Genomic DNA, 15,682 nt, shown 5'->3' with positions numbered 1-15,682 from the left:
ACCCAAAGCTCTTCGTATGAAAGCAATGGTATCAGCTCATGGAGGCCACGTAGGGGAGATGGCTATGAAACGGATTATGCGTGGATTCTTCTGGTGGCCCGGGATGTCAGCTGATGTTGTTCAGTTTGTCAAAAACTGCAAGACGTGTGCAGTGTTAGCTCGTAAAAATCCGCCCCTGCTACTATCTAGCAGAGCCTTACCAGATGGACCATGGGAAATACTCCAAATAGACTTCCTATCTATCTCTGGAGCTGGTACATTTTTAGTGGTGGTTGATACGTACTCTAGGTACTTATCACTGATGAGTCAAACAGATGCTTTCAGTACCAACAAACCATTGTGTCAGATATTCCATGGGGTTGCCCAATCATTCTACAGAGTGATAATGGGCCACCCTTTCAAAGCATGGCATTTATTTACTTTTGGGAAGGAAAGGGCGTAAGAGTCCGCAAATCAATACCGCTTTGTCCGCAAACGAACGGAATTGTAGAACGGCAGAACCAAGGCATTATCAAAGCCATGGCTGCTTCTAAACTTGACGGTTCAAATTGGAAATTGTCACTCCAGCAGTACGTTCATCATTATAACACCGTGATTCCACATTCTTGTTTAAATGTGACGCCTTTTGAGTTGCTGGTCGGCTGGAAATATCGTGGGACTTTCCCCAGCCTTTGGAGTAACTCAGTCGCTAAACAGTTGGACAGGATAGATGTTAACGAACGCGACTGCCAAGCAAAGTTAACCAGTAAACACTATGCTGATAAAACACGGGGAGCGAAAGCATCTGACATTGCTGTAGGGGATGTTGTGCTCATGGCTCATCAGAAGACATCTAAAGTCGATTCAACATTCTCTCGAGAACCTTTCACAGTAGTAGCGAGAGAGGGCGCAAAGGTAGTGCTCGTTAACAGTGACGGCATACAATATTCAAGGAATGTTCAGGACGTTAGAAGAGCTCCAATGTCATCAAATAGTTCAGATGGCAAGCCTGACGATGGACTGATGGATAATTTAGAAAGAGAACGTAGTGAATCCGTTGGAGTAGCACCTGACCAACAAGAAAACACTGGAAATTGTGCGGGTTCAACATGTGATCGCAGATTTGCTTCAAGGACATTACGTAAACGCGAAAACATCAAGAAACCAACGCGATTCGATGAAAAATTCTTATATAACATATATTGTTAAAGAGTGGAGTAGTGAGGGAATGTGGGAGATATGAATAATAAATAGAATAAATTTAAAAAAAATAAGGTTTCTTATTTGTACAAGAAAAAAATATCATTAGCTTAATCGTCTATACCAAAACATATTGTTCAATCTGAAAATAATATTCTTTCCTGCGAGCACTTGCAGACGAGTCGGACAGGGCAGCTGTTCTTTCGGAGAAGGAATATTACTTCGAAGGGGAAATAACATCTGCTATAAAAGGAGGTGTTCTTGTCCCCGAAGATTATTCTTGTGACGGAGTTCGATGGAAGCAGTTGGGATGAGCGGAAAGTAGCACGCAAACAAAACTTCGGCGGTGGAGCCGAACACTGGAGGAAGGCGCAGGATGGAAAAAAAATCTCTCTCGGACTGATGGACGGAAGCTTCAGTCAGGATTCGAAAAGACGGGCACGCAGCAGCCGTGCGGGACGCTGTTGATGACTACCAATCAGCAGCAACAGTGGGAAAAGGCGATGGCGATGAAGGGACTGACGAAGGTTCACGACAATATATTATGATATATGATTATAATATAATATATGATTCTTTTTTAACTAAAATGTTTGTTTATGTTCAGGAAAGACATTTGAGGAAAAATAATTAGTATGTAATCACTAAACTTTGCGATATTATTCACAAAACTACGTAAAACATGCAAAATTATGACTTTTTATATCTATTTCGTCTCCAAATCAAAATTCAAAGTGATGACATGTGATTCTTCTTTCATTAAAATGTTCGTTGATGTTAAAAGAAGACAATTGAGAAAAAATAACAAGTATCTGATTACTAAAACTCGAGATATTATTCACAAAACTACGTGAAACATGCAAAATCATGACTTTTATGCTGAATTTGCCTGAATTTTAAATGTTTGTTTATGTTCAGGAAAGACTTTTGAGTAAAAATAACAGATTTTTGATTACTGAAAATTGAGATATTATTCACAACACTACGTTAAACAAGCAAAATCATGAAAATTTGAACTCAATTCGCCTCTAAATCTAAAATCAAAGCTATGATATGTAATTGTTCTTCATTGAAATGTTTGTTAATGTTCAGGAAAGACATTTGAAATATAATAGGTATCTTATTGCTAAAAGTTAAGATATTATTTTAAAAACTACGTATGCTTGAAGATGATTTTTTGCATACAGAAAAACACACTGAAATACTCTTTTTGAAATTTATATATATTATACATATAATACATGCGAAATTTTGACTTTTTGAGCATGAGCTCAATTCGCCTGTGATTTTTTTTTTTTCAATAAAATGTTCTTTGTTCCTTCAACATCTGCAAATATTTTCTAGCAGAAGAATTTATGTTTTAATTTGGTGTGAGTCGAGCAGTAAAATATTAGATTTCTGATATTTTCGTAGTTTTGTGAACAGTAACACATTACGGGATTCGAAATACTTTTTCATTTTTACCAAAACTAGATTTTGGGACACTTGGCTGGAGGAAAGGTCGCATTTCATTGGTTTAATTTTTTTTTAATTTCTACGTAGTTATGTGAATTAAAACGTTAACTTCTTCTCAGACGTGTTCCTTGGACACCAACAAACATTTTCGTTACAAAAATTCACATGTTATCTCTTTAGATATGATTATAGAGGAGAACTAAGCATGAATGGTCACGCTAAATTCTTCTTACTTTGATTTCTTTCTTCTAAAAGAGTTACATAAAAAGAGGTTTTACTGTGAACGATTGACGAATATCCGGTTATCACCCGAGTGTGGTATATTCGGAACTGGGATGACCCCACATAACATTTTCCAAAATAACGACTTCTGGTTTCAGGGAAATAATCTAAGGTGGTATTTGGCCAACCATTTCAATACTTCCAAAACTTCCAAACTCCATACGTCATTTTGAAATCCGAAATGGCGACTTCCAGTTTCTGTAAAACATCCCCAAATCACAAAATGCACTCCAATATGGGTATTTCCGTTCTGTGCGTTCTCAGAATGTTGAAGTACTTAAAGTGATGATGGATGTATAAGATGTGAAATATTTTTGAAGTGAGTTGTGCTAATAATGCAATGAATTATAAAAAATGATTCCTAATTTTCAAATTTTTGATCCCGAGCATCGCCGGGAACGTTTAACTAGTAGCCAATAAGTTAGCAATTAAGTTAGTTATTAGTTTATTTCCCCCTTTCTGACAAGTAGGTTTAAATCCCTACGAACGATAAGTCCTAATTGCGAAAGCAAACAAATCCTAACAACTAAAATTACATATTTTTAACAGTGTTGAGAAGTCACCATTTGTGATTGGACACACATACTCATTATTTACTAATATCTATCATTAATACTTAAGCTACTAACAATTCTCTCCCTTAAAAAAAACATCACCTGACCAAAGTCATTTCTAAAGTATTTTAGTGTTTTCCGTCATTTTGTCCTACTTTTATAAATACGGAAGTCGCCATCTTGGTCTACTGCCAATTTTAATTCGAATACTAGTAGTTCACATTTTCATTCCCCTCTACTTTTCAAGTTTTAATTTATTCTTAATGGTTACGACCAAGGATGAAAAAACTCCAAATCTGTGCATGCTAGAATAAATCTTTCACCATTTTTGGATTCAGAAGACGTTACTCTAGAAATATAGAGCTTGAAAACTGAAGAGCTAAGTTAAAAACTACCGTGGGAGACTGAGAAAATCAGGTTTCCATGAAAATACGTACTTTAGTGAATTTAAACACGTTTTTCTCAAAATGTTTGCATGTTAAAATAAATATTTCATCGCGTATGGATCCAGGAGACCTCACCTCAAAAATGTAGAGCTTGAAATTTGAAGAACGGTTTTGTAATTTGAATTTTTATAAAATTACGTAGCTTTGTAATTTTGTACTGAAATAATTTAGAAACTCCAAAATTCACTCTTACATTCCACACTTCATCTACCTGACATAATTTGATACATGGAGCAATTGATACGTATGAAAATTCCTAGTGTTTGCTCAATCTGTTTGAAAAATAAGAAAAAAACACAGACATATTTGCGTCTCACAAAAACGGGGAGGGGTCCAGAGGGGTGGCACCTTAACCAAAACTTAGAGCAACTATTCCCCTTGAATAAAATTCCAAGTTTTCCCAAATCGGCTGTTCCATTGCTGAGAACGAGCATTTTCAAAAAAAAAGTTCCGTCCCGGGTCTTTACGGGTTAATTAGCGTTTGATTACTAACCAAATGTTAGTCAGTAAAAAAATGTTCTCACGACAGCGATGTAAGTTCTAATCCACTATTTAAATGGTCTAGGAAACGATGAATAAATGATTTCGTTTCACCTCCGCCCTCCAGGATGGCGTGAGTACATCCAACCCACGAGGGCATCATCGACCTGCTCACTAATTACACAGGTCATAAAAAAGATAACCCGACAAGGAGTAAAACAAAAAATAACCTCGAATGATAGCTACAAATAGCGGCTTTTTGCCTACCCCCACCCCCTCGAAATCATCCGACAAACTGGTAATGGTCTTGTAATTACATTCTATCCAGTGTATTACAAGTTGAACCGCGAACGAAGCGAAAAAAAATCAACCCGAAAAAAAGGATCTTTACGCGGCAAACCGAATAAAAAAATCCCGTTCCCTCCTCCGCTTCAGCGGTTTGCCTTTGGGGACTCTTGGAAAAGTGGTTTGCATTAAATGAATTAGAGGTTTTTCCGCGGTTTTACGTGTTTGTTTGCACCTCTCATCCGGTGGCGGAAACTGACCACGTGGCCGTTACTCAATGAAACAATGAGAAAAATACAACTGGGAGGCGTCACTCCTCGCCCAAAACAAGGTGGCGATGGGAACGAAATTCCCAACCATCGAAGTAGGCAACAGATGGAACGCTTCGTAAAAACAGCGGTGAACGAAAACAAAAAATCGTGATCGTGTTTTTTTTTGCGTGTCCGTCGTCCTACCAGAATCTGAAACCTATTGTTAGCTCGAAGGTTCGATGGCTGATTGTTGCCTGTTTCGAGTCGGGACGTGTCGGTGTGCAGGAGACTACTTTTTTCATGGAAGTGACCATAGATGGAGAAAATAAGCGGATCCTACCGATGAACAAAGTGTGGTTATGCTGCCGTAGCCGCCGGGACTGCATTCTCTTCGCTTTTTTTCGGTCGCCCACGCCACCACGACAACGGCGGCGACTCGTTCGAGGAAAAATAGAAACATCGACAAAAAATACCCCCTTATCCCCATCGTTGTAAAGCTAAATCGAGGCAGCTTGTGCAGTTGAGGACAGAACCTACAGAGGGTGGGTTTATTTTTGGGGATGATGTCGTTTGACCGCAACCGTGGCGTGGCGGATATTCCTGCCGGTGGATACCTTCAGAGCGGGAAGCAGCGAACGACGGCCGTATGTTTGTTCGTTAGTGCAAAACCAAAAGTATCAGATTTATGGTTTTATTTGATTTTAAACAGAAGTAAATGAAGATAAATGGGATGCCCCGAGGGGTTTATCGCCGCTCTCGGTTTTGTCCATGGGAATTGATTTTTTTTTCTGTATCTCGTTGGAAACGCTGGATGACCCTAAGATTAAAGCCGTCAAATGGACAACTCAACGGTTTGTTGGGACATGTTTTGCATCCCAAGCGCGAGAGGTGTTGAATGAGTTCACGGCTGGAAGCAACAGGTGGTGGTGATGACGGTGCGATAGGGGATCACATCACTATAGAGAATGCGTTTGAATTTTTGTTTTTTTTTGCTTCCGAAAATCATAGCATTGGAAGTGGATGTGAAAAATATGCTTACTAGTTAACTAAGTAAGAATATTCTACATATTTCTTGCTCCACTCTGCTACTCTTCTGGCGGATGCCACTGTCGCCGCTTCTTACTAACCGACCGACGGTCGGAAAACGGCGCTTTAGCCGCCGTTCCGTAGTTTGTGAAACATCATCAAAAAGTTTCCGCTCTTCCCGGGCGTGTAACCAAAATTAGTAAAGAAGAAAAATTCACAGAAATTGCTTCTCTACGAGCTAATCAAAAATACAGCAGCTGCTGCCAGTGCTCTGACAGACGCTGATACTGCTGCTGATGGGGCTCTGCCTGCCGCCGCTGCACTCCAACATCCACCTCCAAAAAGAAGTCTGGTTGCTGCAACCGGTTGAGAGTTTTAGCCATGTGGTATGGATATTCGAGGCTCCTCTAAGCAAAGGGAAGAGAAAGCATTTTCCTTGGTTTAGAAACTTTCATTTCGCACTCGAGCGGGTGGAAAAAGAGACCCTTAAGAGGAAGAGGGGAAGGTGAAGTTCCGCCGGAGCCACGCTGATCTGTGGAATATATAATGCAATGCAAAGAAAGTTACTACCGAGGGAAAACTGTGCTGCAGCACCAGCAGGATTGGCTGAATCATTAAGAAAAAGCTGTGATCTACTCACCTCGCAGTAAGCTTGTTTTTGGGTTTTCCACTCAACAAAAAGCAGCCATTTCAGCAAAAATTAACGCTTCTTGGAACATTTGCTTATGTATAATATTTGTAGTTTCGAAATAAGTAAAGCCGGAGGGTTGGTAGGGATGGGTTAACCACAGACAAAGGGAAAACTTTTGCGTTGAGCGCAAAAATGGGTGGAAACTTTTTTTTTGGCTTCTCTTTTCGTTGAGTCGGGAAAAACTTTTCTGCGAATTGTGGGTGTGTGTGATGTCAGAACAGAGGCGCGGTTGAAGGATGTTTCTTCTTTGCGATGGTTTTGCCATCCTTGGAAGCACCGGACTAGGATTTCTGGGTTCATAGGAATGGAACACTTTGCTCGTTAATAAACTGTCTATATTTCGTAAGCTGAGCGATTTTGTCGGAAGTTATTTTTTATTGCTAAACGAAGGCTAGCAAAAACGAGCTAAGCGCGCTTCTTTTTAATTTCTAAAAAATCACAGGAAGGTTGTATGCAAAGCCACGACCGGAAGGTTGAAGTAGAATACTTCTACAAGAAAGGTAACCCGGCTGCTTGCGTGTCAGTCATTTTTTCTAGTAACAAACGTTGACCGTTCATTGACAGTATTGTAATTTCACTTTGTTTGATATTTTTAATTAAGTTTATTGAATATTTTTGAAATTTTGCGCAAATGAGCAGTTGAAGTGCTGCCGAATTGTAACATGCACATTAAATACGACATCATTGGACGGGAACGGAACAAAGGCATTTTGATGTTCAAAATTGGATCTCCTGATGGCAATCTTCATGCTGCCCCAACACGGGGGGGATAATGGCAGTCTGGCGACACACGCTGAGAAGAACCGCGCTGCTCCTGAGACGTGGTGACCAACCACTGGGCTAGTGCTGCTGCTAAGGAAGGACGACTGCTGTCGTCGCTGTCTAGAACTATTATGAGCGGAAACAGGCTCTTTTATAGGCCAAATAGCATGTCTTCAATTGCAAGGTATATGATTCTGTCGACTGTGCTTGGGAAGCAATCATATAACGAGGTCAGAGGTCGAATTTTTCGTTTTGACAAGGCTTGACTACTTTCAATAGTACAATAGTGTGGATAATAAAATTACAATTATCTTCTTAGAAGATTTTCCAATCTATTGCTGCAAGAACGAAGGAAATCTATCAATTACTAACCGATTTATTAGCATTTGAAATTGGACATATTTTTCACTTTTTTCGGTTTTAGATTTTCATTTCACATCCCTATGTAGCCGAACTTCCTGAGAGAAGTATTCTACTTCAAAAGGTCAATTTGAAAATAAAACTACGCAGGTGTAAAGCTCAGTTGCGTTCCACTGCACGAGGCCTTTTTGTGACAATTTCGAAGCAAAATGATAAACCCAAAAATATGAACATCCGGCTCTGCAACTCGGTATGATCGCATTATTGTAACATTTTGCAAAATTTGCTGTTCTGCTCGAACGACACTTACATATTTTGACCTTAAAAACATTGTTTACAATATACCTTGCAAATGAATAGTTCAACTAAACTCAGTGTTATGAATATATCACAGCGGAAATGATTTTTTTTGCTTCAACAAGCATGAGCATGACACCAGAAACAGATCACCAGTGATTGGTTGCCGGACCAGAATAACTTCCTAGTTCCAGTGGATGCTGATGTGGATTTGGCAGCTTTCTTTGACAAAAAGTTGAAAAAGAAAAGTAGTGTGACAATTATTCGGTTTTTCACGCCATGTGACAAAACAACAATGCATATTTTTGCAGATGTAAAGTATAGAGATAAGTGACTTTTCACCTACGCACACTAGTAAACGTGTGGACCTGTGTAAAGTTGCTTTTGTTTCCTTCAAACTGAAAATCATCGCATCTCGTTGCTTCGACTTCTATCACTTTTTACCATTTTTGTTCGATTATGTTCAGTAGCTTCTTCCGATTTCTGATCCTGAATGAAAAAAAATATTCAGAAACAAGTTTAAAACATATACTGAGTGTTCAACTGAATATTTGTCCAGCTGCTAAAAACATAGCATTGCAAACAAAACAGCTATTGGTAAATATTTTCCTCAATTGGTTGTACTAACACATTCGTACGTAAAAAGGTCTATAGGGGTAAACAGGGTAAGACCGCCCTGCGGGGTAAGAACGCCCACCGTAGTTTTACTACCAAGTTATAAAATAATTGAAAAATTTCTTTAACGTGTCTATTACAGTACAATTACATAACATTTTGCACGTTTTTCTGTTTTGATAGTGCGCGAACGGTCGCAGAAATAATCAAAAACAACCTTTCAGCTGGCAGCCAGTCAATGCGCTATTGTTTTGCGATAACGGGACTTAAGGTTTTTCTGTCTAAAAATCTATTGTTTTGTTCGTGAATATATGTTTAATCGCTTGCCTTAATCTATCTTTTTCCGGAAATATCGAAGGCCGTAAGTAATCTTGTAATTTTGACTACTTTTTCGGTCAAATATGAAAATGTTCCACTGGGGGTAAAGTCGCCACTATGCAAGGGGTAAAACCGCCACCTATACAACTGCTTGTTGTTTTACTTCAAGACCCAAATGCCTCGACACTACAAAGGGAATGTTTTTATTCCCTTTATATTTTCTAGTAATATATATCCCTTTATATTTTCTAGTAATATATTTTAACAAGACTTATTTTTGAAAAATGTAAACCAGTGAGAAAATGGTGTTAATGAACCAAAATAATTTTAGAGCCAGGACGGTGTGTTTGATAGGTATGACGTCTCCGGCAGAATTGAAAATAGTAGTTTTTTACTTCCGAAAAAAGTACACACTCTAAAAAATTTTAAAGAAAAGATATAAAATAGAATTAAAAATATATTTTGTTTCAAATTTATTTAAAAAAACATGTTTTTGCCTGTAAAAATGAAAACACGAAACCTATAACATGTCGAATGTTAGTTGTGCGATCATAGGCAGTCTAATCACAGACGAGGCGATCAAAATGTTGTATTAGAGAACGCGAGTGAAACTTGCCATCTGCAACACCAGAATGAGTCGGGCGAGTAAGGGGCCATCCACATACCACGTGGCCAGCTTAAGGGGGGGGGGGGGGGGGGGGTATGTGTAATGTCCACGGTCCATACAAAATTTTTAGAATTTATATGAGCAGTTGTCCACGGCGAGGGGGGGGGTCAAAATCGTTTAAAATCTGTCCACGTGGAAAAGTGACCGGTTCTGGTTCAAAGAACGGTAACGAAAATCAGGGCAATATTCTTTGCTGGAATTGTCATCAGTTCGGACATTTCTGGCGCGACTGTGGGAGACCAAAGAAATTATTCTGCCATTTTTGTGGACAAATGAACTACATAACATCAAATTGTCCAAATAAGCATTTGTTTCCTTCTGCGCAGCCGGAAAACGGTGCCGCAGGGAGATCTTGAGAGGTGATCTTTCTGGAGAAGGGAGAAACCCTCTGCAACGTCCTACACATGAGATACCGATATCAAACTCGAAGTCCATGCTGGGAAGCCAATATAATGATAACGTTAAACCACAAAAATGTCCTTATATTTCAGTTAAAATTTTGGGAAGCACCGTTGTTGCTTTGCTTGACTCGGGTGCAAGTGCGAGTATTATCAGCTCCAATGACCTGGTTGAGAAACATCAATTAACCGTTCACCCTATAAACCTGAAAATAAAAACAGCTGATGAAACAGCATACGAATGTGAAGGAGTTGTCTTGATACCATATACATTCAATGGACAGACGAATATAGTACCAACGTTACTCGTCCCGCAAATTTCGAAAACACTTATCCTCGGGGTTGACTTCTGGCAAGCATTTCAAATTTCACCAGCCATTTCGGAAAATGGGAAAATGCGGAAATTAGCCTGGGAAGATGCCGATGGTGACATTAATCTGATAGATGATCATTTTGCGCTAGAAAAACAAAATATTGTGTTTACGATAGAACCTGATATATACGAAATCATACAGGAAGTGAATGTAACAGTGGATAACAGTTTGGAATTACCATTCGCTGAACAACCGGAAAATAACAAAATAGTCGAAATTGAAACCGACATGAATTATTAGAAGGAGAAAAAAGAGAACTAATGGAAATTGTTGAACGACTAAAAAGTGCAAATGATGGAAAGTTAGGTCGAACAAAGTTAATGAAGCATAAAATAGATTTAATCGAGGGGGCAAAACCAAAAAAACCTCCACAGTATCGGTGTTCACCGCACATTCAGAAAGAGGTGGATAAGGAGGTGGAGAGAATGATAGAACTCGATATCATTGAGGAATCGACATCGGATTGGTGTAACCCTCTACTACCTGTTAAGAAATCCTCGGGAGAATGGCGGATTTGCCTAGATTGTCGTCGAATAAACGATATTACGAAAAATGAGGCATACCCTTTTCCAGATATGCTAAGCATTCTGGGGCGAATTGAAAAATCAAAGTACTTCACAGTTATTGATCTATCTAAAGCATATTGGCAAATTCCCTTAGAAGAATCTAGCCGTGATTACACATCGTTCAGAGCTGGTAAACAACTGTTCAGGTTCAAAGTCATGCCATTTGGACTTAAGGGAGCACCAATAACCCAGACGAAGCTTATGAATAAAGTTTTGGGTTTCGACTTGGAACCTCATGTACACGTGTATCTAGACGATATTATAATCACGTCACAGAGTCTAAGTGGACATTTTCGGTTATTGAGAATCGTTGCTGATCGTCTGACGAAGGCAAATTTAAGTATCAGCCTCGAGAAATCAAAATTTTGTCAAAAACGCATTAGCTATTTAGGGTACACGCTGTCTGAGCACGGGTTAGCCATCGATAGCACAAAAATCCAACCAATTTTGGACTATCCAACCCCAAGAAACATTAAAGATGTTAGAAGATTTGTTGGCATGGTGAGCTTCTATAAACAGTTTATCGACCGATTCAGTGACTTGACTGCACCTATTACCGACTTGTTAAAAAAGGAGAAAGGAAGAATGCTTTGGACGAAAGAGGCCGAAGAGATGTTTTTAAAAATAAAAGCTGAACTTGTCTCTCCAAAGGTTTTAGCAAACCCAGATTTTGAACAACCGTTCATAATTGAATCAGATGCATCTGACGTGGCGGTAGGAGCCGTGCTTATGCAAGTGCAAAATGGGGTGAAAAGACCAATAGCATTTTTCTCTAAAAAGCTTTCGTCAACGCAAAGGAAATATGCCCCAACTGAGAAGGAATGTTTGGGAGTAATATTGGCGATTGAGAAATTTCGCCACTATGTCGAAGGTTCGAAATTTTCCGTAATCACTGACGCACAGAGTCTAATATGGCTTCGGAAAATAAGTGCGGAAGGTGGGTCAGCAAAACTTATTCGTTGGGCTTTAAAGCTTCAGCAATATGATTTTGATCTCATATACAGAAAAGGGGCTTTGAATATAACTGCAGATGCACTTTCGCGGGCTGTAGATACAGTTCAGGTACTAGACCCCGACTACGAAGCGTTAAAGACAAACATTCAAAATGATAGGGTAAAATACGAAAAATTTAGAGTTGTGCGGGATCGAATCTATAAAATCGTTTCAGCACACCTGACAGATAACCGGTTTTCATGGAAATATTTCCCACCCAGGAACGAAAGGCTAGGACTGTTACAGGAAGCCCATGACGTGGCTCATTTTGGGCGCTTCAAGACGTATAAAAAACTCCTAGAACGGTACTATTGGCCGGCGATGGAGAAAGATGTGCGTAACTATTGTCAGGCATGCGAGACCTGTAAAAGCGAGACCTGTACCTTGTCTCCTGTAAAAGAAAAGCAAAGCCTTGGTCACAGACAAACAGACGTGCCTCTTCGAAGAAAAATACTGAAAAATCTTCGTCCTTATTCGAAACGTTACACTCGTGCGCCACCATGTGAGCACAGAACGGAAGGTCAAAACTTCAGGTATATGATCAAACAGAAAGTGTACACAAAGAGGACTGAAAAATCACGAATGAATTTTCTTTGCCCTCGTGTACGTTTGTGCCACTGCGACAGTGGTATAAAGTGACATAATTTATTCGATGTTTTGAATTGACGGTTATTTCAACAGTTTAACCTGTTCAATTCGAACTTTTACGTGCAATGCAAAAACGTTGTGCGGAAACAGCAAAGTTTCACATTTGTGGAATTTTTTATAATCGAAAATCTATAATGTGGCATAGTGGAAGTAAGTGAAAGTATCAACACAAGCTATCTGATGTCCCGTACATGTTGGTTTGTAACACGAACCACAATCAATGCTATTTAAAACCGGGTGTTCGAAACTGTTATTGATGCAATCATGCGAAGGTCTTCCTCTCACGATTGTATCATGTGTTAGCGACAGTTATTTATAAAAATTAGTTTGAAACTTTATCGTTTTCATAAAGCAAATATGAAGTGTTTTTTTTTGTTTTTGTTTAAAGGAAGTGCTAATTTGTGTTGTAAGAAGATGTTGTACAGATAAATTTTGTTAGGCAAATATCTAAATATTTTATAATATTGAGTCAATACCTTAGTCGGCCATGAAATTTCTAAACAGGTCTCATCCTGTTATTTCATTATATATGTTTCATCGATCACCCAAGATCCAAACTCTGAAGGTATATCGGTTTTGGACTCATTGGTGCTAGATGCATCCGATGGAATAAAAATGAGGAGGATGAGATTGAATAAACTTGGATAAGCTTCTGGAACAACGGATAATGTGGTTGTACGAACGGATATTGTGGTTGTAGCATATTAGTTTTGCGAACGATATTTCGATATTAACTATTCACGGATTTCTGGTATTTATATATCAGCTAAAAGAGTGTAATTTTCTGAACTAACGTGATTTTATATCATCGTCCTTCAATTTTTCGATGAAGAATAAAAATCGCACTAAATCGCATGAATGACAGTTGGTACATGAGCGAACTGTTATTGTACCGATTTCGAGCAGATTTCGAACTGTTTTGAATCGTAATTTTAAAACCGAAGGATAACGATAGAAAATTTTTAAAAATCATTATTTTATTTGAATTTGTGATTGAACCGGTTCTTAGAAAAGAGCGAAAGAATGAACGGCTCACGAAAAAGAGCCACGGTTTTTTGAGCGCACTAGAACTGATGGATTCGCGCGAACCCGAAGTTTACCGAGAAAATACGAACTGTCAACGCTCGTGAATCATTGTGAACCATGAGCCGTTCATATGAGTCTGTTCGGAATAGTGAGTGAGCGGTTTAGAGCCGCTTTTGCAAAAGAGCCGTTTCGCACACCCCTATATGAAGTCTTACTCTTCGGCCTAAATAACACAGTTATACATTTTGCAGAACACTTTTATATTAAATTAAAATAAGTCTTAGAATGATCTTTCACATTACGTGAATGTAACCAATATCTTCTTTTCAATGGTAGTACAAAGGATTTAGCAAATAGGATATGCAATCTCTCCGGTGCAGCGATACTATATAAATCGCAGATTCTAAAGCAAAGTAAAGCCTTGCTACTACATTCTAAATCGCAACTCGACATTCTGTTATACACCGACTTCGCATCCAACTATTTGAGTGTACAGGACAATTGCGGGGCTAGCACTACGATCCTACTGACAGTGTCAGCCTGACACTAACAGTCTCTTCCGAGCCGAGACTCGAACCTACGACAACTGGCTTGGTAGGCTAGCATCATACCTCGAGGCCATCTGGCATCTGGCATATTCCTTTCATCCCCGTACCTTTCAGTAGTAAAAATTTGCAAATTTCCAGATCGATTATACTATTCGTACTCATACGTCAAAAGTGTAATATAAAACATCTTTCAAATGCTTGTGATAACCATTATTGCTGGGAAACTTGAGAGAATTTAAAGAATAAACACATAACCGCATTAAAAGAGTGCACCTGTAGTGTTTTCGCATGGCAGATTTTTACCAGTGTGTATGACAGATTTCAATGAAAGAAGTATAAATTCTATTTATTTTCCGTGTAAAATGCGTTCTTTTCACCACAATTAGTCAGCCTATACACTATGTATAGGTTCGCTAACCACATTGGAGCGCTGCAAAATTCACTGAGCACTCAGCAGTTTTCGAATCACAGATGACCTTCCGTTCTGTGATGTGAACTTATTGCCTACTATCTTATTTTCGTAAAACGATTTTTGTCTTTAATCATCAACATCTATAGCTCTTTTTAGGGACATCCTAGCTCTTCAGTGCCTTCTACAAAGTTGTTAGGCATCTAAAATACTATACTTTAACACAACGTAGTGTCTTATTAGAGCATTATTGAGCTCTGTAGAAAGGTAAATGCAAAAAAAGTAGGTTTTCCCATATAAATTTTCATACAAATTTGAAATGCAATGCGCCAAGCGGAGACAAAACCATTCGCGTTCCGGTAAGTTCAGGGTTGTTTGGGGCCTTGTTCTGGAAAATCGATCACTTTGTCACATCGTCAGGTACTTTTCTACTATTTGGCCGGTTGCCTCGACCTCCCGGCCAAGCACACGCAGCCACTTTTACCTAGGTCTTCTTCTTCGGCATCTTTTGGGGCTTCTTGTCGCTCAGGATCGTCGGCCGTCTGGAACCGAACTTTCTTTCAATGCTCTGCTGAATGGTTTTCAAGATGCTGTAGATGACGGAATGGGCATCCACAAAGTGCTGGACGATGTCCGTTTTCGACGTGGCGGGGTATCGTTCTTTAAACTCGCACACTTATGAACGGAGTAGCTTCACTGTTTTCGCCATCACGGTTAAAGTTCGACTGATAGAACTGTCAAATATTTTCTGCTAACTAATGGGTTACTTTAATTGACGCTGCCTGGATAGTTTCGTAAGTGCATGTGGAGATAAACCCATGAAAAACCGGCTTTTTGTGTCCATTTTTCTAATGCAAATGTTAGATGAACGCAACTCCGAAATCCCAGTGAAAAAACTGTTTTAATGATTGTTTTTCAGGGGATATTTTTACACGAAATCAGGATTTTGATCGAAAATGTTTCATGCTTGGTGTATTTTTTATATGCTAGATTGCTTCGCTATTTAACGAAAATTTACTACAAATATTTACAGTACAGTGCTGTTTCGATTT

The 15,682-nt window shown here is 39.0% G+C and overlaps 1 long non-coding RNA gene across 1 annotated transcript in view; it reads right to left on the bottom strand.

The window, feature by feature from the left end:
• The window catches only part of LOC129730356 (uncharacterized), a 31,941-nt gene extending 16,609 nt beyond the window's left edge, over nt 1–15,332 (bottom strand). Inside the window, exon 1 of the long non-coding RNA XR_008728842.1 lies at nt 15,115–15,332. This is a non-coding gene — a long non-coding RNA (uncharacterized LOC129730356). The remainder of the gene's footprint in view (nt 1–15,114) is intronic.
• Between the last annotated feature and the right edge of the window lie 350 nt (nt 15,333–15,682).

This window comes from Wyeomyia smithii, chromosome 3, assembly GCF_029784165.1.
Source record: "Wyeomyia smithii strain HCP4-BCI-WySm-NY-G18 chromosome 3, ASM2978416v1, whole genome shotgun sequence".
NCBI lineage: Eukaryota > Metazoa > Arthropoda > Insecta > Diptera > Culicidae > Wyeomyia > Wyeomyia smithii.
This window is presented reverse-complemented; position numbering and strand designations above follow the sequence as displayed.